Source organism: Crocodylus siamensis, chromosome 3, assembly GCF_052110815.1.
Source record: "Crocodylus siamensis isolate JL-2025a chromosome 3, ASM5211081v1, whole genome shotgun sequence".
NCBI lineage: Eukaryota > Metazoa > Chordata > Crocodylia > Crocodylidae > Crocodylus > Crocodylus siamensis.
This window is the reverse complement of record NC_143397.1, coordinates 6901828-6927106: the sequence shown is the minus strand read 5'-3', so window position 1 is coordinate 6927106 and position 25279 is coordinate 6901828. Positions and strand designations below refer to the sequence as shown.

General features: G+C 41.9%; 1 long non-coding RNA gene across 6 annotated transcripts; it reads left to right on the top strand.

Annotated features, from left to right (window-relative positions):
• Positions 1-1235: 1235 nt before the first annotated feature.
• On the top strand, positions 1236-24535 carry LOC149867951 (uncharacterized). 6 transcript variants are annotated; one of them, XR_016441156.1, is made up of 5 exons: positions 1236-1545; positions 5765-12940; positions 16196-16307; positions 16409-16512; positions 22716-24535. It is a non-coding gene; the product is annotated as an uncharacterized LOC149867951 (long non-coding RNA). The 6 variants fall into 6 exon arrangements; XR_016441153.1 differs by having other exon boundaries at positions 5765-5882; positions 11998-16512; XR_016441154.1 differs by having other exon boundaries at positions 16196-16512.
• The last annotated feature ends 744 nt before the right edge of the window (positions 24536-25279 follow it).

The following is a 25279-nucleotide window of genomic DNA, read 5'->3' as shown; positions in this document are numbered from 1 at the left end:
CGATCTGATCTAATGGGTCCCTTTCGGCCCTAGAAATCTATGACATCTGAGCTGTGAGTGAATAAGGATCAAGAAGGCAAGTTATATGCATGATGGCACTAATGAGTATCCATCCAAAGATGTATACTAGAAAGTGTATCATTTACTATTTTCATTATTTTGAATGTTTCTTCCATTCACTGAAGTGGGGAACAGAAATAATAACATGCAACTAGGATGATCCGACCCACACGAAAAATAACGAATGCCGAAAAGACAAAGGGAACGGTTGACGTATGCACTATAGATCAGGATTTGTCCATGGAAGCTGTTTGAGGAATACTTAAAAATAATGAGTATGCTCATCAAAATGAGGATTAGTTTATGAGGGGTTCGCAGGTAGCATACAACTCTCCGACAACAGATAGAATACTCCCAGATAGCATGCTGCTCTCTGGAGAGATAGGAAAAAGCTAAATAAATGGCAAATATTGCTGGCCACTAGTAATTCAACTAGCTTTAGCTGTGACCCATTGCCACTGTCCAAGTCTTTCTTCTATAGAAGTCTGTTCATTTATTTCATCCTCTGAGACTGACAAAGATGATAAAGCTCTTTGCAGATTCTTCAAGATAACAATGTGCTAAGCATGCCTGAGAAGAAATTGCAATGGCCCTGAAAGATGTAGTTTCTGTTTATTTGTTTAAAATGCCTGACAGTCTGGTCTTAGTCACATCTTACAGAGTGAAAGCAATTAAACCTTCATTGTCCAAGCTTTCAAGGCAGTAGTTTTACTAAACCTCAGTATGGCAGCATTATGCCTGTCATGCATCCATGTCTTCTGGGAATAGGCTAATTCTCAGTCACACAGTTAAACAGATAAGTGCAGCTTCTTAGGTTAATCTTATTTTATTATTGAGTGACATTAAGATATTTGCATTAGTTCAGAGCATCAGCCTCTTCCTTATTTATACATCTTTTATGTTACAAAAACAGCCATGATTTGCGAAAGAGAAACACTGTAAAAACTGTAAAAAAATTAAATTAAATTAAAAAAAAAACCCATACGGACACCTAATTTGTCATGCTATTCCAAGGAGTTAAATCAGGGTCTACAGAAGGCTGTTTAATTTTTACTTGGTGACATTTGGTATAGTAACGCATCTGATATTTGAGAGACCTTGACAAATTGGAGGATTGGACTAAGAAAAATCTCATGAGGTTCAATAAGGACAAGTGCAAAGTCCTGCACTTAGGACAGAGCAATCCCATGCACCGGGACAGGCTGGGGGCTGACTGGGTGGGCAATAGCTCTGCAGAAAAGGACCGGGGGTGACAGTGAACAATAAGCTTTATATGAGCCAACTGTGTGCCCTTGTTGCCAAGAAGGCTAACGGCATCCTGGGCTGCATTGGAAGGAGTATTGCCAGGAGGTCAAGGATGTGATTATTCCCCACTGTTCAGCACTGGGGAGACCACATCTGGAGTCCTGTGTTCAGTTTTGGGACCCCCACTACAGAAACGATGTGGACAAATTGGAGAGAGTCCAGCGGAGGGCAACAGAAAAGGTGAGAGAGCTGGGGGATGTGACTTGTGAGATGAGACTGAGGGAACTGGGTTGATTTAATCTGCAAACGAGAAAACTGTGCGGGGATTAAATAGCAGCCTTCACCTCCCTGCGGGGGGGCTGCAAAGAGGATGGAGCTGGGCTGTTCTCAGTGGGACAGATGACAGGACAAGGAGCAATGGGCTCAAGTTGTAGGAAAGGAGTTTTAGGTTAGATATTAGGAAAAAAACTCTCTCACCAGGAGGGTAGGAAAACACTGGAACAGGTTACCCAGAGAGGTGGTGCAGTCTCCATCCTTGGAGGTTTTTAATACCCACTTAGAGAAAGCCTTGGCTGGGATGATCTAGTTGGGGATGGTGCTGCTTTGAGCAGGGAGTTGGACTGGATGTGACCTTCCAACCCTCATTTTCTATGATTCTATGATTTTCTATGATTCTATCATATGCAAACCTCAGTCTTCCACTATTTTTGCAATGTTGAGACATGGAAGTTTTGTGATAAGGTCTTTCTTTCTTTCTTCAGAGAGCAGATAAATAAAGCATAGGTTCATTCCACTTTATACCACTGGTGAAATTCAGTGGGAGTTGGATCTGTTCCTGTTTGGGCACCACAGTCTATTTATTAGATACATAGTGAATACATCTTTAGTCAGGGTGCATTGAGAAACCCATCTTCATAGCAAATATTTCTCTGCCTCTAGACTACATAAACTGATCATTCATTCTTATTTCATATTAAATGCTGACAATATCCTTAGCACAGGGTTGACCTGATTTTCACCATAATTCAATCCTTTGTGTCCAATGACGACTGAAACTTGTCTTAAAAAACCAGTTCGCTGGTCTATAGTAGAATGGACTGTGAGTATAATATGATCTACGCAACCAGCTATTGGACTGGTCCAGGAAATGCTTTAAGATTGTCAGCATTGGAAGGGGGCAATACTGATAAATGCTGTGCCATTTTTTTACGCCAGTGGAATAGCTGGTGGATAGCTTATGGCCAGTACAAATAAGACCTGTCTTCAGACTGCTGTAAGTTGTGCCAGTGGGCAAGTCATCTTCTGACTGATCCCAGAACTGGAGAGTAGAGCATGGCAATTAATCTCTGATCCGAAGGCTTAGATGTCTTAGATGACTATCCCAAACTGCACTGCAAGATGAACAACATGACTATAATTGAGAAAAATTTAATAAGACAATGCATGTCTGTTGGGCATCCCCTGGTTCAGTGACAGTGCTCTCCAGGATGAGGGCAGTAGTGATCTTTGCAGAGGAAGTGAGTTACAAGAAGGCAACTCATCCAGATGTAGTTTGTAAGGATTCCTTATGATGGGTACATGCTCTTCATGCAATAAAGGTTGCCTCATCTCCTCTTATATGTACCTCACCTGTCCCACAGAAACACTAGTGAGGAGAAAATCTTCTTGTACCCATTTTACAGGTGGTTAACTGAGTCACAGGCAGTTTAGTCATAGCAAAGATCCTAAGTCACAGCGTTTGCATACAGAGGCATCCCTGCTTCAGTCTCAAAGATCTTGTCTTCTGCTACAGCCTCCTCTTCAGTGAATACACATGCCTAAGATCACAGGAAATTAGCAGTTTAGTGAAATATGGAATTGAGGTGGGGGAGGGAGGTTGTTTCCACTGATATCAGTGTGGCTGAGATTTCACCCTACCAGTCCTAATTTGCCCTGTCGACAAAGGAGTGGAAGAGAAAATGTTAGCAAGCTGGCAGCACGTGTGCCATAGTAAAATAAGCAGAGAAATCTTCCCTCACCCTGATCAGTATTCACCTCTTTTAGGTAGAGCTGCCCTGTAGGAACCCTGGCAAAGTGTTCCCAAAATGTGTATCTGACCAACAACAGCTACTGCTTCAGCAGTTACTGCCAATATGGCTCATGAGAGATAACAGACATCCTCTGTGCTTTTTATTTTTTTTTTTTACAAATTCAAGGGGAAACTACTTTGAAGAGCAGCAACTCCCGTCTGGCCCTCTGAAATCTAAATTAACATGGCAAATGGCCATGATTTTCACTATTGATTTGCAATTGGGTCCCAGTTCATAGACCTGCAGTGGCAACTTCTGCTGTCACGTTGTATGTGTGTAGTCAAGAAATAGTGTTTTAAGTCATAAAACAATAATAAAGCAAGTGGGAATGTTAGAAACCGTCAGTGTATTGAACTGCACATCAGTTTTTAACAGGTTGCTGTTGTGCATTTTCTGCATAATTCCACAATATAGTCAAGCAGAAATGTATGGGGAGGTGGGGAGGGGAAGAGGGGGGATCCACTAGAGGCAAGCTTTTTTCGGGGGGGGGAGAGGGGATGTTAACAAATAAATGGCACTTATACACATGCCAGATGTCTGCTTCAACACGTGTTGATTAGCACACATTGGAGCAGACTCGATTAATACACTCCAGCAGACTCGATTAATGGAGTCTGCTGGAGTGTACTAATTAGCATGCTCTAGCAGCCTCTGCATCACATGTATTCAGCATCCTCATGCTTCAAAATGGTGGCAGGGGAATCGTAACTAAATTTAAAGTGCCCCAACCAGGATGCTGAATACACATGACACTGCCAATGCTTTATTTAGAGTGGCTCTTGGAGGCGCTCTAATTAAAGTGCCTCCCAGCTCCACCTCAGAGCACGTGTAAAGATGCCCAGAAAGCCAGGTCCAAGAACTCTGAAGACCAAGGGAGTGATCTCATTTATGTCATTGATCTCTGAATCAAGTCCCTAGCGAAAAGATGATGGTTTTAGGGGTAACTGTGAAGGGAAAAGCGAGCTGAGGGCTTGATTCTATTTTGTCTGTGCCTTGTAGAGACATCTTTACCTGTGCAAGAGGAAAAGATGTCTCTGCAAGGCACAGACAAAATAGAATGTGCAAAATAGAAACTCCTCTGTGCGAGAGGAGTTTAAAATGTTATTGTGATAAACCAGACATATCACATAGTCTCCTTGTATGATGTAAAATGGGCTGGGAGTATTTATCAGCCGCATGCTCTCAGCCATGCTATTGATTCACTCCTGTTTACATAGCATTGAGCATGTCTACACAAGCCACGTAATGCCCATTGGACTAATTCTACTACACATTAGCAAGGCTGGCAAAAACTGAGCTAATGCACAGTAGATTAGTCCCATGAGCATTAAAGTGTCACAAAAAAGTGTGTGTTTGCCCTAATGCACAGTAGCACTGATTATGGTGCATTAATTATTACAGATACTAAACTTGATAAGCTGTAATCCCAGCACATTCATGAATATGTAGATGCACCCACTGACATGTCTCCACACTGCCTGGAGAGAAGAACATAAGAATTGCCATTTACTGGGTCCAACCATAGGTCCATCTTGCCCAATATCCTGTTTCACACAGCGACAAAAAATGGATGCTGAAAGGGAAGGTGAACATAGTGTGCCCAGGGTTTTTCCCTTGTTTCTCTCCCACTGGTTTAGTCAGGGATGGTCCTGCCTTGAGCAGGGGGCTGGACCAGATGACTGTGAGGTGCAGCCCTACTCTCCTGCAAACCTATGATACTATGTTTTGGAAGTCAGGAAGTAGAAGGATAAAGCGAGAATGGCTAATCTTCAACCTGAATAAGACTTTGAAAAGGATCTTTAAACAAATAGCAACAACAACAACAAAATCAGCTATGGAAATAGGGTGAGAACAAGGAAAGAAGTGGGGCTGCTCTGCAGTGAGGATGGGGTGGAAATTCAGGATAGTTTATGGATGACCTAGCAACTAAATTTTATAATAAGGGTAATGATATTACAGTGCCTGTGAAAAAACAATGGGAACAAGGGTGTGGAAATAAAAAGTGCAGCAATCAAATGGAAGCAAAAATCAAGTAGAGAAGCCTGGATAGTACCCCAGAACTATGAAATACCAGATGTGGACAACTGAGGGCCAGTAATAAATACTAGTAACAAATCTCTCACTTCAGGAATGGTTCCATGTGATTTAAGAATAGAAAACGTAGTATTTGTATTTAAGAAATAGGGGAAAGGAAAGTTACCCAGCCAAATGTCAGCCTGTAAATCTGACTTCAGTAGTATGTGAGTCTTCATAATGGATTGTGATAGAAAGGATAATTAAAAGCACAGAGGCAACGGGAAAATGGAATAAAATGCAATGCAGGTTTAGCAAAGATAGATCATGCCACACTCGCTTGATACCTGTCTTTGATAAGATAACCCATTTTCTAGACAAAGGCAACGCAGGAGATCTGTCCTATTTGGACTTCAATAAAGCATTTGAAGTGGTGCCACATAGGAGATTGCTAATGAAACTGGAGAAGACAGCAATAAGTAGGGGGATTGTGAGGTGAGTAAAAGTGCATGGGGAGGTGACAATGGGTAGTACTGAAAGGAGAAGAATCAGGCTGGAGGGAGGTTATTAGTAGAGTTAGCCAGGGCTTGCCTTAATACCAATCCTGGATTTTTGTTTTATTAATGAACTTGAACAAATATTAGGAGTGCACTGATGAAATTTGCTGGTGACATAAAGTTGGGAAGCACCATCATTAAAGGGGATCAAAAGACCACAGATGAAGAAGTAGATTACATTGAGGAGCACGGTTGCACAAATGGGTTTACACTCAACAGTGCAAATGCAGAGTAACGTACTTGAGGCTAGCAATACGGAAACTCAACAGCACCGGGCACTCCAGTTAAGTTAGTTTTGTTACATGTTTATTCACTCTTCTGTGATGTGAGACAGACCCAGGCTGGGGGTGAACTGGAGTTTGAGAGCAGCTGGCTTATACCAACGTTTAATTTTACACCAGACAACCAGGAGCAGCTGTCAGGGGAGGCTTGGAGGCCTCTGTGAGTGTCTGGAGTGGCTCTGCCACTGTTTGTAGAAGTCAAGACTGTAAACTAAGCATCAGAGCCTACGACTAAAAAAGACTGAGCAAGCAGGCCTGGGGCTCAAGAGGTAACCAGAGAGATGGTGCAGTGGGGTCAGGACTCTGAATTGAGCAGGCCAAGTCAAGCCTAAGGAGTAGCAGGGTAGGATGAGCACCATTGGCTTCTGATGGCAACCCCACCACTTTGCTTTTAACATCAAGGCATGACAGGCAAGACAGAAGGGTGGGACCCTGGGACGTCAGAGTGGGTGAGTAGGACAGGGTCAAGGCGGCCACTATGGGGTGACAGCTGCTCCCAGGGCCTGTCCTGCTACGCTCAGATGCTCAAACTCTATTATGACCACTAAAGGGTATCTTTTAATAGCAGAGCAAGGACTTTGCTTCGAATGCAAATGCTAATCCTGTGTATGTCCATGAAGAACTTGGTTGCCACATATTCATTTGAAATAATGTCAGGAAGTTGAATTTAGACGCTTTTAAATCCATGGAAGCATGGGAAGTAGCATTCCTGTGTACCTGCACACAATCAGATCCTGGGTGGACATAATCCCCTGCCACTTCTAATGAATTCAGAGTTTGAGCTGGGACTCAGTGGGTGTGTCTACACATTCATTAATGCACTTTAAGTAATGCACATTGAATCTAGTACCTTCATTGTGAGGGCACTTTTAAATGTGCTCTGCAGATGGGGTGCATGGTGCTTTAATTAGAGAGGCTGTGTTGCAGCATCTCATGTATCAGCATCCTTACGCTTCAATATGGTGGCAGAGGCACTTGGACTAAAGCTTGAAGAACTTTAGATAAAATAGCCCACCACCATTTTGAAGTGTGGGGGCAATGATTCATGAGACATAGGAGGCTGCTGGAGCGTGGTAACTGCAACACTCCAGAGTACACTCAATTAATTGAGTCTGCTCTGATGTGCTACAATCACAGCACATCAGAGCGGGCTCTGTGCTGATGTATAGGCACCGTGAGGTACTAGAAAAATACACATGAGATTATTTTAATGTGCATTACTTAGAGAGGATGGACATTTATACACATGGATTTTCATGCTCTGACGCACCTGAGATCCAGCATGTCAGAGCAGATTCAATTAATTGAGTCTGCTCCGCACGTGAGCTGACATGCACTGTGCTGCATTGCATGCAGTTGTATAAGTGACAAAATGCACATCAGTGCACAGAAAATGGTGGTGGCACACTTTTAAGTTTAAAACACCTTTGATGTGTTTTGGTTCAAAAGCGTGCCACCACCATTTTCTCAGTACCGACATGCATTTCGCCGCTTTTACGACTGCATGTGATGCAGTGCCATGCACAAGCATGCACACAAAAGTTTTTCTTGCTCGGGTCTTTGATCTCAGCTGACTTCCTGCCTATGGCGGGTGGGGGGCTGGACCCAATGATCTCATGAGGTTCCTTCCAGGCCCCAATGCCTATGAAATCTATGAAATGCCGCATGTTTTTTTTTTGGGGGGGGGGGGTTTGTGATGCTTTAATGGGCATTAATATAGGCTAACGCACATCAAGTACGTGTGTAGATGTGCCCAGTATCTCTTAGAATTAGGATTTCACATGTGTATATATCCTCATAAAACTCTGCCAGGTGGCACATCAGACTACCCTGGATATCACATGATACCACGTTACAGTTAAAATCCCCACTTCTTTTTGCTTAAAGAGTTTGAACTAAAGCTTACTGAAGCCAATGGGAAGACTCCCTTTGAGTTCAGGGATCTTCAGATCAGGTGGAAGAACTTTAGATCTGTTGCCTATGAAACCCTGTGCATTTCTCGATGAGGTAGCCTATATGATGCCACCCCGCCCTGCCTTCTGCCTGGAAAAACCTGTGCGCCGATGGTGCAGTGGTAACTGTGAAACTATGTGTGGTCACAGAATTATCACAACATGCAGTTAACTGGAGCCATTAATAAATTCAGTTGATTGCCCCCCTCCCTACTCCTCACCCCCTTCATCCCCCACAACGTGTCAGGACTTTTAATTGCTATTTCTGCAAACAAAAGCACACCATAATTTGACATTTTCTGAAGCGTGCACACCCAGAGGATGCCTAGACTGTACTCTGCTTTTAAAGCATTGTTCATCCAACTCACTTTGAACTTTAAAGCTTTTTACTGAGATAACAGGATCTACAGTGTGAGATCAAGCTTAGAAATCACAGCTTGAAATGCCCATCCAGGGGAAGTCATGCAGAAAATGAAACATATCTGGCAGAACAAGACTGTGGTCAGAGTGACAAGGCAAAGTCAAGGAAAAGGGCAACGGAGGAAACACCAGACAAGGAAAGGCTCCCTGGTGTGACTGGGAGGGGAAAAAGAGGAGTGCAGGGGGAATGAAGAGTTAATATTCACCTAGCAAGGCAGAGAAGGAAGGGCATGGGCATTCCCTCCTCCTCATGTGTATATGCATATGTGCATGCATACACATGCACTTGCACATCCACACGCACTCACACACAAGACCTTGGTCCCTTTGAGAAAACATTCCCCTGCTTCTGTCCCTCTGCTTTTCTTTCTATGTCTTCTCTTTTCTTTATCAGGAGGAATAAAGAAATTTCCTGGGTGCAATTGTCTCTTTTCCTTTTTCTCTCTTTAGGAAAGAAAAAAAGGGAAAAACAAAGAAACAAAAAAAAGAAGCAGGTTTAGTGCAGTGAATAGTCCCAGACTGACAGCTGCATAGCCACTGAACAATTATAACCTGGATAGCACAAGTAGAGGCCCCCTGGATCTCTTCACCCTCCATCTCACATCATCCCAGTGCAGCCCCCAAAGGATACCTTTTCCCCCTGTCTCCATGTCCATTCAGCTGGCGATCCCTCTTCCTGACAGCCAGTGGGTGTGCCTAGCAGTTACTGTTATCTCCGATTGTGGATTTGGTGATGTCCATTAGGAATTCATCTCAGAACAACAACTCATTTCACAGCCTTTGCTAAACAACGGTCACATTGCAACTTGCAGTCAATAGCAGCTTATGGGCCCAAAATGCTGATGCAGGCATGAATGACTGTCTATCCCATTACTACTCACTAGATTCAACCCATTCCCAGTACGCTTCTATTATTGGCAACTTGACCTCATGTTTTTCCCCATAAAAAACAGCACAAAATAGGTGTGAGATTTGTTTCCCTACTCCAGTGGGTATATACTTCAACTCTGCTCTGGGCATTGAAGAAAATACTCAAAACATCCTGGGTATTAGTACAGATAAAATAGAAGATGCAGTCCCTGTAGTGAAAAACCCAACACTAAGACATTCTTCATGATGAAGAGGGAGGAAATGTCTTTTATTCCTGAGATATAAAAACATAACACTTTCCTGACGCTTGAAGAGCAAATATTTTGAGAATAAGGAGATACTGCATAGAATTGGTAAGTTGAATCTGCCCATAACGTGCACGCCTACCAGCTGACAACATAGTGCCATTGCTTTTGTATTAAATAGCAATCACTCTGAAAGGATGTTATATTAACATTTTGACTCACCTGAGCAATCCTACTAGAAACATGCATGTGAAAGGACTATTCAGAACAAAACAGATCAGGCTATATATCAGGTTTTGACTGGAGTTGCACAGATTTTAACATGCAGCATGAAATTAACCCTGCACACCAAACCCTGTCTTAGTAAAAGTTTCGTAAAGGTTGCAACTTTTGGGAAACTGACTTAACTTTCAATCAGGTCTCAACTGATAGAACATTTTTTTTCCTATCAAATAAGCAATGTCGGTAACATTTTAATAATGTATTAAAATTCATTGAAAATATGAACAAATACTGGATTAAAAAAAATAGTTTTCTTCAATGGCGCTTCTTTTTCTTTTTTTTCTTTTTTTTCTGGCACCCCCCCCATCCCCCCCGGTTAAAAGATCTAATCCAAAGTAATGTGAAATGACACTTTCTTATGCCTGTTTTTCACTCTTTATGATACCTTACAGGGATTCAGTAGTAAGTAGAATTGGTTAGGAAAAAAGGGCTTTTTTTCATGGGCAATGTTGATGAACACAATAGTAATAAAAATCATTGAAGAATAAAAACCCTGAAAACCAATACCTTATTCATTTTTAAGATAAGTAAATAATGTTCCCAGAAAAGCAGATCTTTAAGCACAGCTAAAGAATGACTTTGTTGATGAAAAAACAGTTTTCAAAGAAAACTTTGTTACCATATCAATTCAGCTATCTCATGGTATTGTAGAAGTAACCCAAATCCAAACATGGTTCTTTTTCATTTACTAAAAAGAGAATTATATTGTGACTTCTTAAAAACTGGCCAGTTTTCCTTCTTAAATAAGCTTCCTTCAATATTTGCAGACATGTAACCCTTTGTTATATTTATGTTGAGGAACAGCACAATGCTAGAAACACTACTGCTCTCAGTCAGCGTATTGGCTCTGATTCAGCTAAAAATCACATCAGATGAGACTCTGGCCTGAAGATTATCAAACTGCATACCGTTATCTGGGCCCCAACCTTGCAGTTAGATAAACATGTTATGTATCACTGGACATGTGCAGAGCTGACCCTATTGACATGGGGGTTGGGATATTTGTTATCCAAGGAACCGGTGATTTTTTTTTTTTTTTTTTATACAGCCACTACTGTAGACAAACCATCGCACCCAAGCAAAATCCTGCAAAATCCCCTGAATTCCCATCAGAAGGACCCTCTCTGAGGTTCATCAGGACTAATGGACTTTTATAGCTCTGCAGAATTTTTTAACCAATTAATTGACATACACAAAAGACAGAGTGTTTGAAAATTCATCTGCAAGACTATCTTACCATATGAATGTGGTGTATGTAAGGTGTATATGTGATTATATGGATGTATATATATGTGTGTGAGTAAGTGCTTATATATGGGTGGATGTGCATGTACATTCAGGATTTGTTATCTACCTTTGCATTGTTTTATCAAACTTCAATTTTCTTTCTATTATTGCTTTATCTAATTTCAGCCTCTTCCCGACATATGTTCCTGTCTTCTGCCTGCATCACCACTTATAAATAATAAGACAGAGAGACAGATTCTTAACAAAAAAAAAAGAAGGAAAGAAAGAAAAAGAAGAATCTAGGACATCTCGTTTATTTTGGTTTAATTTTTCATTTTAAAAAAATCATTAAAAATGACATTACCCTCTAATTTTTCCTCTCTGCAGCAGCTGCCATTGGCAAGCTGTTGTCTTTGTTACAGCATTTTGTGTGTGCGCGAGAGAGACTGTGAACCAGTGTTTTTAGAAAAATATGACAGCTTGGTCTTATACTGAGAGAGATTTTAATGAAAACAAACCCTCTTTTTAACCCTCATTTCTCTTTTGAACTATTCCTAGGGAGCTACTGGGCTCAATGCTCAGTTGGGGAAATGAGTATAACTGATTTACACCAATTGAAAACCTTGTCCAGGATGTAAAAAATATGAGGGTAACTGTCACAATGTGATATATCTTGAATGCCACTGTTAACTAGACGACTGTAGGAAGGCTGTTCAGCACACAAATAATTGAAAACTGATCTATTCCTTCTGTTCTGGCTCCCAATATCATTATAGCAAACTCCACTGTGTTTTGCAAACTGAAGGTGGACATGATGCATTTTCAGCCCTGAATACTTTTCTTTGAGATTAAGGAAAACAGTAAGACAGAAAGAAAGGAGAAAAAAAAAAAAAACTCATCAGATAAGTACCATCTTGTCTCTTCTATTTCATGTTTTTGGGGCCCAGATTTTTCAGAAATTACTAGTGATTTCTAGTGTGTATTGTAATAATTTTTGGTACCTAGCATGAAGCACTTTAACAAGATTCAATTTTCAATGAGTGGATGCTCAGCACTTCTGAAGTTCAGGTACGGTAAGGTATCAAATCACTAATCACTTTCACCTGCTCAATAAAGCCCTTGGCTACAAAACAGATTCAGAGCCTCTCATGTTGTCTTCCTCACTTGCAAGACTAAAGCATGTGTTAGAAGATGATCAAGTGATTAGGGCCAACAGTATCCATAGGTTAGAGGAAGAAATGGCTTCACTGTTCGGGTACACTGGGCCATTTCTGGAGTCCTGAGAGGGACTTGTCCAATCAAACAGGTGCTGATTCCTACTGAAGTTGAGTGCTGTTGACTCAAGTCAAGCATGTTTTGAATAGCTTTAAACTGTGCAAAAGTTTAGTGCCCACAATGTGGGGCCCTTATTAGGTCTCTTTTGATCTGTGAAGACGGGTTTCCCTGTTTTCTTGATCGTAAGTTTCTTATGAATTCTCTGCATATTACCGCCGTGGTTTCCTCTTCTTCACCCTAACCAGATTTTCCTTCCTTCCTATGGAAAGTGAGAATCAGTTTTCTGAGCAGACAGAACCTAACCCAAAGTAACTGAACATTTCTCTCTTTTAAGTAGGCCTTTATCATATAACCCTACCGGGTGAGGTGTGGTCTTAGACATACCTCAGTGGCTGTGGTTCAGTTTCAAGAATTTCCTTGCATCAGATCCTTAAAGACAAAACTGTAAGTAAACTTTAGTCCTGGCCATTGTAGATGATACCACCTTTTAGCTGATTTATGCAACCTATTTATTGCCTCTCTGCAGAGGGGTAAATTTATCTAAGGCAGATATGGCAAGGATTAAAATCTATACATAATCTTAGCAGGAACCACTGGAAGCTAGAAAAACAATTACATACTGAGTATATTTATATATGTGTGTGGCAGGGCACTTGACGTGCCTGCCATATTAAGTGCTCGGGCAGCCTCGTGAGCCACTGGCAGGGGAAGATCATGGCTAATAGAAGAATCAGATCACCCAGGGGGCTGGTAAGTAAGGCTAAGCCTGAGCAAGGGAGTCACGTGGTTGTAGACATGGAATAAGCCCAGACTCTGAGAGCAGAGCGGGCAGTTACATCTTGGGAGTTAGTGTAGGAACATCACTGAGCAGGAAGGCTGCAGGTCCTGAATGCTAGCAAGGAAAATGACATCCAGAGGTTTGAGTAGGAACTAAGGGGATGAAGTAGGTTCCTGGGGACCAGTGTGGGGTCCAGGGCCCTGGAAGAGGAGCTGAAAGTCTGTGGGCCTGTTGAGGGGCCTGTTGAGCCCTGAGAGAAGTGATGAGTGCCTGGTACCTGCTGAGAGGCCAGATGAGCCTGAGGAGAGAGGGCCCGGGTGCACAGGCATCTAGTAAAAGATCAGGCGAGCCCAGGGAGAGGGACTAAGAGTTGGTGGGCTGATTGAGGGGTACAGATGTGCCCAGAGAAGAACGGGGCAGTGTAGGAAGACCTATGGAGGGCTCCAAGCCTCCAGGGAGAGAGAGTGACCTATGGAGGGGCCCAAGAGGGTGGACCCACAGAGGTGAGGGGGCTGACTGCCAGAGGACTGACCCTGGGAATCTCAACTGGCCTGTGATGAAGCCAGGGCCCAGGAGAGGCTGAAGGGTGAAATAGAGCACAGTGGAGATTGCTAGTGTGATGGGGCATTAGGGGGAAATACTGCTCTGAGCCACCTGCCTTACTGTGCCTGACCAAAACCACACTTTGGGTATCTTCCCTGGGGAACCTACATCTGGCCAACCATCTGCTGCCTTCCTGGAGCACAGCCAAAAGCCTAACGTAATTGCTGCCACCACCCAGACCCTGGTCTTTGTTAAGGCTGTGTGCAGCCTTGAGGTACACAGACTCTGCAGACCTTGGGGGTGCTTAGCTCACCACAGTATTTTGGGGTGCTTCTTTTAGGCTGAAACATTCACAGATAAACTTCTGTACCAGAGGAAAGTAAAAAGCCATGCCTACCTTAGCTAGCTAAGCAAAGGGAGCTATAAAGGCTAGTCTTACCCTCTTAAGCATTTACCACGAGGAGTGCTGTAACACATAGCTTTATTGATTAAAGAGGGAAAGGTTGAGAATGGGGTACAAGACAAAGGAATATTGAAAGAAAAACAACTTGAGCAAAACAGAATGGGCTTCATGGCACTTTTGATACACATCTAGATAACTTAATTCTAAATTACGGTAAACTACTCACAAGTTCATCCAAAGACTGAGAGGGAGAACTCCAGAGGCACGTGGTTTTGTGTGTATCTATGTTCTCAAAATGACTGCCCTGCCTCTCTCCTTGCAAGATGGTGTGACCCCTTTTTTAACTTTTCTGATGCCATCACTTAGCTCCAACCAGAACCAGGCATTATTGAATGCAGACCAATCCTTTTAAAAGTCGTCAGTATCCCAGGTGGAGAGACCAGGGTCACACAGCTGGTCACACAGGTTGTTTGGTGGAAAACTCAAGACAAAGGGATTTATACAGCCCAGTCCACTAGGTGACCAAGCTTGGTTGCCTAAGCAACCAGGCAGTGTGAAGAGAAAAGAGAGGATGTCGGGGTGTCCCCTTACAGAACTGAGATAGAGTGGGTCTCTCAACTGGCCTGAGGTGGGACCAGGGCCTAGGAGAAGACAAAGGCCATGGGGTCCCATAGCTGAAAGAGGAAGGGGTCAAGGAGCATGCAGCCTAGGATGATGATGGCCGATGAGTCAAAGAGTGAGCTGAGGCCAAAGATGGAGGACTTAAGTTAGGAGATGGAGCCAGAGCCAGGGTGTCCAGTGGTTAGCAACACAGGAAGGGCAAAGGACATGTAAGATCAGGAAGGTCTGAAAAGTGGTTCTGAGTAAGACCTAAAACTGGAGCTGTTTAGCACGATGGAGCTACTTGTGGTGGGGCAGCCTTCACGAAGTGCCATGCATGGGCCACTCTGGGGAAAAGCAAGACAGGAGGGCATCTTAGGGGTGAAGTGGGCATGGTTGCAAAGCTACCAGTGGGCATCAGGGCCACTTGGGACCCTGACCTTGTGACAATGTGCATCACACATGTAGATAGACACACCATCATTTGTATGTAGTGAGTTTGCTGAATAAATTGGAGTATCACTTTATCTTTTATCTGTTTCAATACAAAAGCTAATCTTATACATATATAAATAACATATCAAGTCATATTTGCAAGCAGATTATATATATAGATATAGATAGATAGATATACATATATATAGATCTATGTAGATCTATTTAGATCTCTCTCTATATATATACAATATATACACACACATATATACACATATACATATGAATCCTGTTGCATGATAGAATGATTTACAAGAATATCATGCTTTTCAGATATATAATCTGTAATGTGTAGTAGCTCAGTTTACATCTGATGTTTAATTAGTAGCTTCCAGTTGCAATAAACTTTTTTTTAACTGCACTTAGGCAAGGTACAGTATAATGAAATGTAAGTGACCCAAACTAAATGGAAGCACTGAAGTAGATAATGTGGCAGTATATCAAGTAAAATACACTGATTCTGTAGTCAGTGCATGCCCTAATGGCAGAAAAAGGGTTTGAAAGCCAGTTTAACCATAAGTAGTGTGTTTATGTATTATTTGCAGTATTAAATAATTGCAAAATGTCAACATTTCATTTTCCTCTTATGGATTTCTTTTGATTAGTGACCTAATTAACCATTAAGAAAGGGGGGGGGAAGTCCTTTTTTTTAAAAGTGTAAATATGAAAAGCAGGAGTGTTTCCTAGTGGTAAGTTATTTATGATCTCAGAATGTCGCAGTCAACATCACTAGTCTGCTACTGATCAGCACTAAAATAAATAAAGAAATAAAATCTTCACCCAGCAGTGCAGAGTTTTGGGGGGTTTTATTACCATGAAGTAAGCAATGTAAATATTTCAACAGTTGCCTCCGGGATTTTTTTTTTTTCTTTTTTCACAGAAATCCTGCAACATACCTTGCATACATAATAGAAGGAAGTAAGTACAATCTGCATAGACCCACATTGCACTGTGCCCAGTTACTTGGTGTCTCTTATTCAGTTGATTGTTCGGTAAATATGCTGGTATTATAGCAGTATCTTCAAGGCACTGTTTAAATTTAGGACTGGATTTTGCCACTTCTTTTGGTCATACGCAGCATTGTGCTTCACAGATAACTGATGGTGGGTGACATGAGGAGCCAAGTCAACAGGGGAACTTGAAAAGCAATTTTACTCAATGGAATCTCTTGGGAGACGTGGATTTAATCTTCTCAAGGTAAAAAAAACAACAAAAAACAGGTCTTCTAGCTCTTGGGTAAATACTGTGACTACTAGGCTATTATATAAAGAGTATGTGCCACTTCCTACAGATACAGAAAACAGCTATGGTTACTGAGTTTTGTGCTGGATTCAATAGGGTGGTGTCTGTTAGGTGTGTTCAGGGCATGCCTGGAGAGTGAAGCCCCTCCAGGGAACCAGAGGGAGTTGAGGCATGAGTCTGCCTCATGTCAGGATCAGAACAAAGTGTGGTCAGTCACTAGGGCCCAAATCCTGTTCCACCTATGAGACTTTTGCCCAACTGGCACAAAAAGCATATATGTCACTTCAGGAGCACAGTCCTAATTCACCCAGGGAGATGCATAGCTCTTCCATGCTGACCTTCAAGAGCAGTCTTTATGCATCCAAATCTGGCCAACCTCATGAAAAGAAAATAATCAGTAAGAGCTGAGGGCCTCAATCTGATTGGCCAATCCAAATACTCTACTTCTATTCCAGTCCATCTCTAGTAGGCAAGAAATACAGGTTAGCAGCATCTACTCAAGCAGAGGACTGTTCAGGTGTTACAGCGCAGTCGTTTAGTACTTGCCTATGCAAGTACTGCAACAGTATTGTGCAGTAGTAATGAACTACTAGTACTAGGTACTAAAATGAGCTATGCAAGTACATTGCCACGTTTTTTTTTCAGATGCTACTGCATAATAGCAATGAACTACTATGCAGTAGCTCGTTACTACTGCGCAGTACCATCACCGCAGAGCGCCCGCCAATGCAGTACTATCTCGTGTAGACATGCCCATTAAAACTAAACCTGTCTACCACTAAGATGATTTAAGATACAATGGGAAGTTAATGTTCCTAGTCACCCTCTGGAAAATAAATCATTTTTCAATGTGGAATTTAATATCATCCCACTGATTTACCCAGTGAAGCCTCTCTGAGAGTATAATTATCTTAGCCTTTGGAAAAGTTAACCTATCAGCTTTGCCCAAGCCAATATTTCTGTAGTAATCCTTCCTCTTCAAGCTCTGATAGCTTAATCTAAGGAAAGAAATTCCAGAACAAGGTATCCAAGTCATCAAAGCAAATAGTTTATTCAGGCTGGTCCTGAAACTTCATATATCAAGCATGCTCCACTCTCTGCATGACCTGGATCCCCACTTTAATATTTATATCCATTCAGTGCTGAAAGGTTGGGGGGGAATCCATCTAGAAACTTTCTAAGAAAATATGCAGCAACTGAGCTCTGGATACAAAATCCAGGTAGGTCTCACTCCATCAAGGAGGAGGTTAGATATGGACTAGCTGCCCTTTGCTCCTTGCTCAGCCAAGTCAGAGAAGGGGGCAGTCTAGCCCTTAATCTTTTGTAATGTAATTTGCCCATGGTTAAAATTAAATATTAAATGTGTTTCAATAAGGCCATTGCTCTGACCTTATAAATAGGCAATTTGCTAGGCTGAGCAGTTGTTTTTCCTGTATTTGCTAATGCATCTTTTATTTCATTAGCATTTTACTAATACCTTGCACATCTTTATGTAGATAAACTTGCATACATGCACACCCTCATAAATGTAATTGCTAACTATGAAATATACATGCCTGGAAGTGCCACCCTGTTGGTATTGCTATTTCTGGACTAAATTAGGAGCCCTGTGCTTTCCCTTGCTATAGAAGAGGAGTAGATAAGGTCCCAAGAATGAAAGAGTGGGATGGTTAGTGACAGCTCTACCATAAGTGCCTAACTTTCCTAGCAGCAGACTAAGTCCTCCACTGACAATCTTACATGGATTCTGCATCCTGAGGGTTGGATTGGATCAGTCTATCAATGATTGAGACCAGCAGCCTCCCATGGTACCTCTGCTGGGACTAAAGTGCTGCTGGATCTTGCGGAGCATCCAGAGGAGTATAGTATATGGGCATGGCCAAGAAAGCAAATGGGAAAGAAGGGAGCCATGGCTAACTGGCTGATATGGCAGTAAAGAATAGTGAAGAGTGAGGGATATCCTGTATCTTTAGGAGCTGGAGTTTCTTTTCCTTTGGAGAAGAGAAGAGCCATTTTTCATCACCAATGCATTTTTATTATATAGCCATGGATGGTAAGAGCAGAAGGAAATGTTGTGATAATCTGGTCTGACCTACATAATACAGACCATACAGCATTGCTGAATAAAATCCTGTAAAACGTGAACACCCCACCCCTCCCTATCTGAGATCACAGGGAGCAGCAGAAACCCAGAAGCCTTCATACCCCCCTGTGCAACCATTACTGTTTCCCTCTGCTTCAGTTCTGGCATAGAAATAAGCTTCCCCACTAAAGACATGCACCCCAGTTCTGACCCCCTCCCTGGATTGTGGGTCACGATTTGTGACACCATGTCTCAGTCCCTTCCAGACCTTGATTTCTGGATCTCCTTTCTGAACTCTTGACAGCAGTCTGGACCTTCTCTGTTCCTAGCTTGGTCTGGTCCTGTTCCCCTTGGCTGTGACCCTCTGGGGTCAAGTTCATGTCCTGGTCATCTCTTGACAGAAGGTATTACAGTAAACCTGGTGAAACTCAGAGGGCTTGACTGAATTTCCTATTGGGGATTTTATTCTTAGATGCCAAGACTTCCTGTAGACATAGGAATATAAGCCTACTACAAACCTAAATCAAAGAACTGTTCCAAGGAAGCCCTGGACTTCATGCAGTTATGCTTCGGACAAGCGTCTTATCCTAAAATGCCTTCTATGGATTTCAACAGCAGCTCTAAGCATCTGTGTTGACGCCTTAATATATTGCAGTCTGTAGCTGCATTGTGTAAAGTAGACATGAATTATGGGTGCTTCAGTTTTGAGTGCTTAGCTGGTGGCACCTAAGAATTTGGGGTTTTTTCCCCAGCTGATGAATATATGCAAATACCTCCCGTGGATTTGAGATGAGGTAGTGGATGCCAAGCGTCTCAGAAAACCAATCCCTAGCTGGCACAAAGAACCTGAAGCATTTGTAACAATGGATGCTGGGCTAACCTGAATGATCACTGATCCATACAATAGGGTAGGAGCAGGGTGGCACCTTAGACATTAACTGGTTCGGGGGGATAATAAAATCCACCTGTTTGAAAGGTGCTATAAAGCCTTATACAGAGTGACATCCACCTCAAAATATGACCAGATGTAAGAGCATTTTAGTGTGACAACCAGAAGGGTAACTGCTGTGTGCAGAGAAAATTGGTCTAATTAAAAAGTTTAACCATGTCTCCCTGTTCATTTTTACAGGGTTCCTAAATATGAAAATTTAATAAGCCAGATAAATTCCTGTTTGCCAAGCACTGTTGCTCAGTATTTTTTAGTGCCAAAGCAGTTGAAAAGCTTATGTGCCACTACAAGAAGGGGAACATGGCTGTATCTGAAGCAATAAAAGCTCATTTTAGTCCATGCTCTCTTTTACACAGGTTGCTATTACTTTGAAAAGCTCCTGGCATTTTGCAGACAATAAGATGGTCATAAAAACTTTTTTCCCCCCTTCCTGAAAAGCATCCAGTTCAAAACTTTCCATCTTTAAGGATGCAGAAATCTTCACAGGGCCCCTCTCCTTCCCCTCTTTCCATTCCCTGACACCTCCCTGACATCCCCCACAACAGGGAAACATGAAGGCATATCAGCATGAACATCTCAGTCAGGAATGGATATGTCCAGGGAATATTCTGAGTATCCACACCGGCCTTTTCTAATGCATTTCATATGAAGGACTGCACAAGAGTCAGAACAACCTTTTCCCATCAGAAACTCTTAGGCAGGACCCGGGGCAACATGGACATCTTATCTCTGTAGCTGCATGGCCCTTAAAAGGCCACTATAGATTTGTAACCTGGAAACCCCAACACTGTTACAGTAAAGGCTCTAAAAGGCTGCAATGCCAGCTGTGCTGATGGAATTGCATTAAATACTGAGTGGGCATGTCTACACGTGCATTTACTGCTCAGTAACTTTCTGCGGAGTAAGTGGTTTTTATGCTGGCATCTACACGTGCAGGCATTACAGCGCAGTAATGCTGCGTGTGCACTGACTTGGGACTAAGGTTAGTCCCAACTCAGTCCACACGCACAGGGTTACTGTGCAGTGACGTGTCTATATGTGCCTTACTGTGGAGTAACTACTCGGGCATAAATTTGTTACCTGCATCATGTAGGTACCAAATTTATGTCCAAGTCAGCATAAGTTGCCATCGTTACTACATAGTACAGGTGTGAACATGTAGATGCATGCCCGTACTATGCGATAATTTTCGGTTACTGTGCAATGACCTAAATTACTGCTCAGTAAATATTCATGTGTAGATGCACCCACAGTGGTGTACCTGGATTTACCCTCTGCTAGGAAGTCATATAATTTCTCATGGGATAAGTCTGCCATTTGTGGCATAGGAAGATTAGCGAGTGTAGGATGAAGCAGTAAATATCTACCTCTCTCTTACAGAAAAGCATATATTTACTCTGCTTAGCTGATGACTAGGCAGATGTGGCCTCAAACCTGAGATGCTTGTCCCGATATCCAACTATCAGCCTACAGCTCTCACAGTAACAGGCCTTCTCCATTTGGAAACTTCCTGGCTCCTGATCCCTCAGTGGAGCATGCAGACATAATCCCACTGACCTCAGTGCAGTTGGGTTCTTTTACACGATTAGTGAATTTGGTCCACTGGCTGTGATAATAGCTGTAATGCAAAGGGCTCTTAAATCTTCCAATGGCTGGAAGATGCGTATTTTTAACACTGTGTGTGATTAACTTCTAGATGAGTTTACCAAAGGGTTTGGTACCCTCTCAATTGCACAGTCTTTAAATCAAGACTGGATGTCTGCTTTAAGGAGGTAGTTTAGCTCTATTGCAAGTGGTTGGGCATGAGGCATGGAATATTGGGTGAAAACTCTATGGCCTGTTTTATGCAGGAATTCAGAGTGGATGAACATAATGGTCCTTTCTGGTCTTAAAATCTGTGAATCTAGGGAAACATAAAGTTATTTTAAATCAGCACATATACAATTTTACTAACTTGTTATTTTTCTCATGAGTCATATGATAGTTGGTGTTTTTCTGGAAGCCTCTGCTGGTGAAAACATAAGTTTGCATGAGAATCTCAGGTTTATTTAGAAAAAAAGGAAGTTTTTGGAACCAATGGCAGCAGAGAAAATAACAAAAAACCAAAAAACCTTGGAAACATGAAGCAAGCACAATCCAAAGGCTCAGAAATTAGAAGAGGAGAAAAAAGAGCCAAAAGTTATTTAAAAAAAAAAAACCCTTCTTTTATTTTAAGCTGATCTTATATGGGTAAAGAATGGGTTTCATTCAGGTTCCAATCTTGAAATTTGACAATACCGCATGTTTTATGACATGCATAGTTGGTTGCTCACCATTTCATTGACTAGGATTCTGTATATGTTGCTGTCTTGCTTGTATTAGACATTGCTTTCTGGGAAAAGCCATGTAATAGAGCATGCTAAAGTTGCTACAGGATCTGGAAACCAATCTTTAGACTTCTATTACAAGGAGACAATTTCCTATAGAATTCCACATAATGATGTAAAAACCCCATAGAGTTCTATAGAATCCTAGAATTATTTCTGTAGAACTCTATTGTTGTCCTCTCTCTCTTTTGATTTTGTTGTGTCAGAACAAAATAATAAGATTACATTTATATGACATCTTTCATCTAAGTGAAATGAAAATTATGCTGGGAGCAACATACAGTATAATCTCTTCAAGCGCCGTGGAATGTAACCACATGTGAAGTGAAGCATTCCAAGTTTAACGGTGCCCAGCAATACTTCACAATGCTGCAAGAGATAAAATGAAGACAGAGACCGTGTTCAGCTGAATTTATGGGGGGGGGGGGTTTCGGCAAGAAAATTGGAATTTGGCCCAAGATACCAGAGCTTTTAACAACTCTATTATTACAAAAAAGTTTATGAGGGTCATAATGTGATTAGAGTTCATTTTTATGTCTTACCTAACTATGAACATATCAGTGGCCCATTTCCCACGATCCTTTTGGCAGCAGATTGATGCAGAAGGGAAAGTTGAGGCTTTATCTTCTGTATCACCACAACTACTATTATAATTCAAGTATTAGGCAGGCCTAATCCAGTCACATATTTAAGTTCCAAGAAATCCATGAGTTGATAGGGCTACACAATTGCCCACGATCACATCTTGTGCTCTGTATAGGTGAAATGCCGTGCGACCTGGAAGACTTTGGATGCCAAACGGATGCAGCGCAGGTGCAACGTGCCGTCCAGATGAACTGCCGCACAGGGTTGGGCCTTACTCCTCCGCCTTGCAAGTGAATGCTATTCCAAGTACAAGAGCATCAGAGCAGACAGAACGTGGCTTTATAAATTCCACTTTTTTTTCCCCTTGGCAAGAGCTGATCTGCAAGATGCTTATATTTCATCCTCTTAAAAAGAGTTCCAGAAAATGTGTCTCGTTACTAATTATGTAGTCTAGGATTCAGAGCTGTAATGAGTTGTACCCCTTTTAGAATAAGCATATTTTAATTACAGAAATTTGGAATTAATGCAATATATTTTTGCAAAGCATTTTTATGAGGCCTGCCACATGGTGTTAAAAACAGCACAACCAAACCTTGCTTTGCTTCAATATTGCCTTTAAACATGCAGAGTCATAGCAAATCGCTAGATGGTGTGATAACTGATTTCAAGGGTAAATGGCCTTTTTCTTTTCTTTTTCTATTATTATTATTTTTGGCTAGTATGTTTCTTGATAAAACCGTGATGACCTACTGGCCACTGGCTTTGAACAAATGGTAGATATAACCCATTTTGTGTCAATATATTATCAGTGGTTATCTGTGGTTATATCGTGGTCACACATTATTAAATCATGGTAAATCGTTGCCTGCTGTGAATGTGAAGTCTTATGCTCATTCATCTCTTTGCTTCAGGGGCTGAACCCCTGAAGCCTGAACTACTGCTGGGGCATCGTAGATCTATTATAAAAATATAGTGGTTCTAATTTTTCTTCTTCTCCTTGATTTTAGCACAGGTGAGGGAGGAGAGCATCACAGGGCCAGTTACGGCTTCTTGGTTCTCTGACCTGCACAGCTCAAACCCTGCATAAATTGAAGTTTGCCACTCATTTCCTATTTGTATTATCCTAACAGCAAGGACCAAGACCTTATAGATGTGTGAAACTAGGAATGACCCCAAAGGATGATGGTTCAGGTACTGACTCAGATGTGTATTGAAGAGTTGCTCCTAACTTCTTGGGTCTACAAAACAGGGCCTGAACCCCACGAAGTCCTCACAGAGCTCCAGGTCCCACCTGGATCCTCTCCTCCAGCTTGGGCTTTTGTTTCCACTCCTTGCAAAGAGCATGACTTTCTGAATGCAGTTTGAAACACCTCTCAACTTTTCATTTGTCCTCTGAGTTTTTATTTTCCCATCCTCCCTTTGTGAAATCAGCATCAGAGACACATAGTACTGGTGCCTGACCCAATCATCTCCATGATCTTCCATGGAAGGTGATTTGATTTCTCATCTGCTGTGATTTCTCTCTCATTCAGGGTCAAACTCCTAGACACCTGGCCTCATTTAGCATGATTTCTAATGCCATCCAACATAGTGGCTGCAGCAGACATGCAGACATCATAGTTGTGATTCTCAAAATAGTCACGTGCATTCAACATGGTCTTTGCAAAATCAGACAGATATAACCCCAAATGACTGCACTGCCCATACCTAGCCTATTCCAATCATAGCACTGGTAAGGAATTCTTCAACAAAGAAATCCTGCCAGGGAGACTGCATTTTCTCCCAAATCTGTACATTTATTTTTCAGTTAGCGGCAAGTTTTTTAAGGACTTCTTCCCTCCTCTAAGTGGTGGAATGGCAGCTTAGTCATGCCCAGTCAGACAGCTGAGATTTCTATAGATAGGCTTCCTTCTGAAACACAGCAGATGCTCAAACATACATTTGTTAACTTACAAACCTAAAAGAAAAAAAAATCTATTTTAAACTGAACTTTGAAATTGGAGCGGGATGGGAGGGAGGGGTTGGAAACAATCAGATGAAAGAAGTGCAATATAATGATATGAAGCACAAGACATTTTCCATACTCTCCAGGCTCTCTTGTGCAGAATTAGTACCACAAGGCACCAAAAAGGCAAACGATGAATAAAAAGTCCTATTTCTGCCACATTAGCATCCATATTTGGAATCAAGATTTCCAATTTCCTTATCTAAAGTTACCCACTTGCATTGCAGGTTTCAGTACTTAGTTGTCCACAAACACAGCAGTGTCTAAGTGTCACTTGAAAGCCTATCAAAGGTGCTACATTGTCAAAATATAAATTCAAAATATGAATTCATGTACACAAATGTAGACCCCCCCAAAGCTGACAGAGAGTTGTTGGATATTAGCAGTATCTGAATAACAAACACCCCTGCCAGTTCATAACCTATGGTCTTCATACTGTGGAAGGCATAGCATAAGGAAATGAGCATCGCAGCCAGTAGGACTTGACAAATGAAGTCTTTGTCCCCTGAGGCAAAGACTACTAGTAATAGCATTATGGCTATTGCAGTACTGCCAGAGGCTCCAATCAGGAGTCAGGGCCTCATTGTGTTCGGTGCTGTACGCACACATAATGAACTGCCCCAAAGAACTTACAGACTGTCATCAAACATCTCCCTAGGCATTCATCAGAAACACAAAGATGGTAGTGATTGGTACTAGGGAAACAGGTTGTATACGTGATAGACAGACAGAGC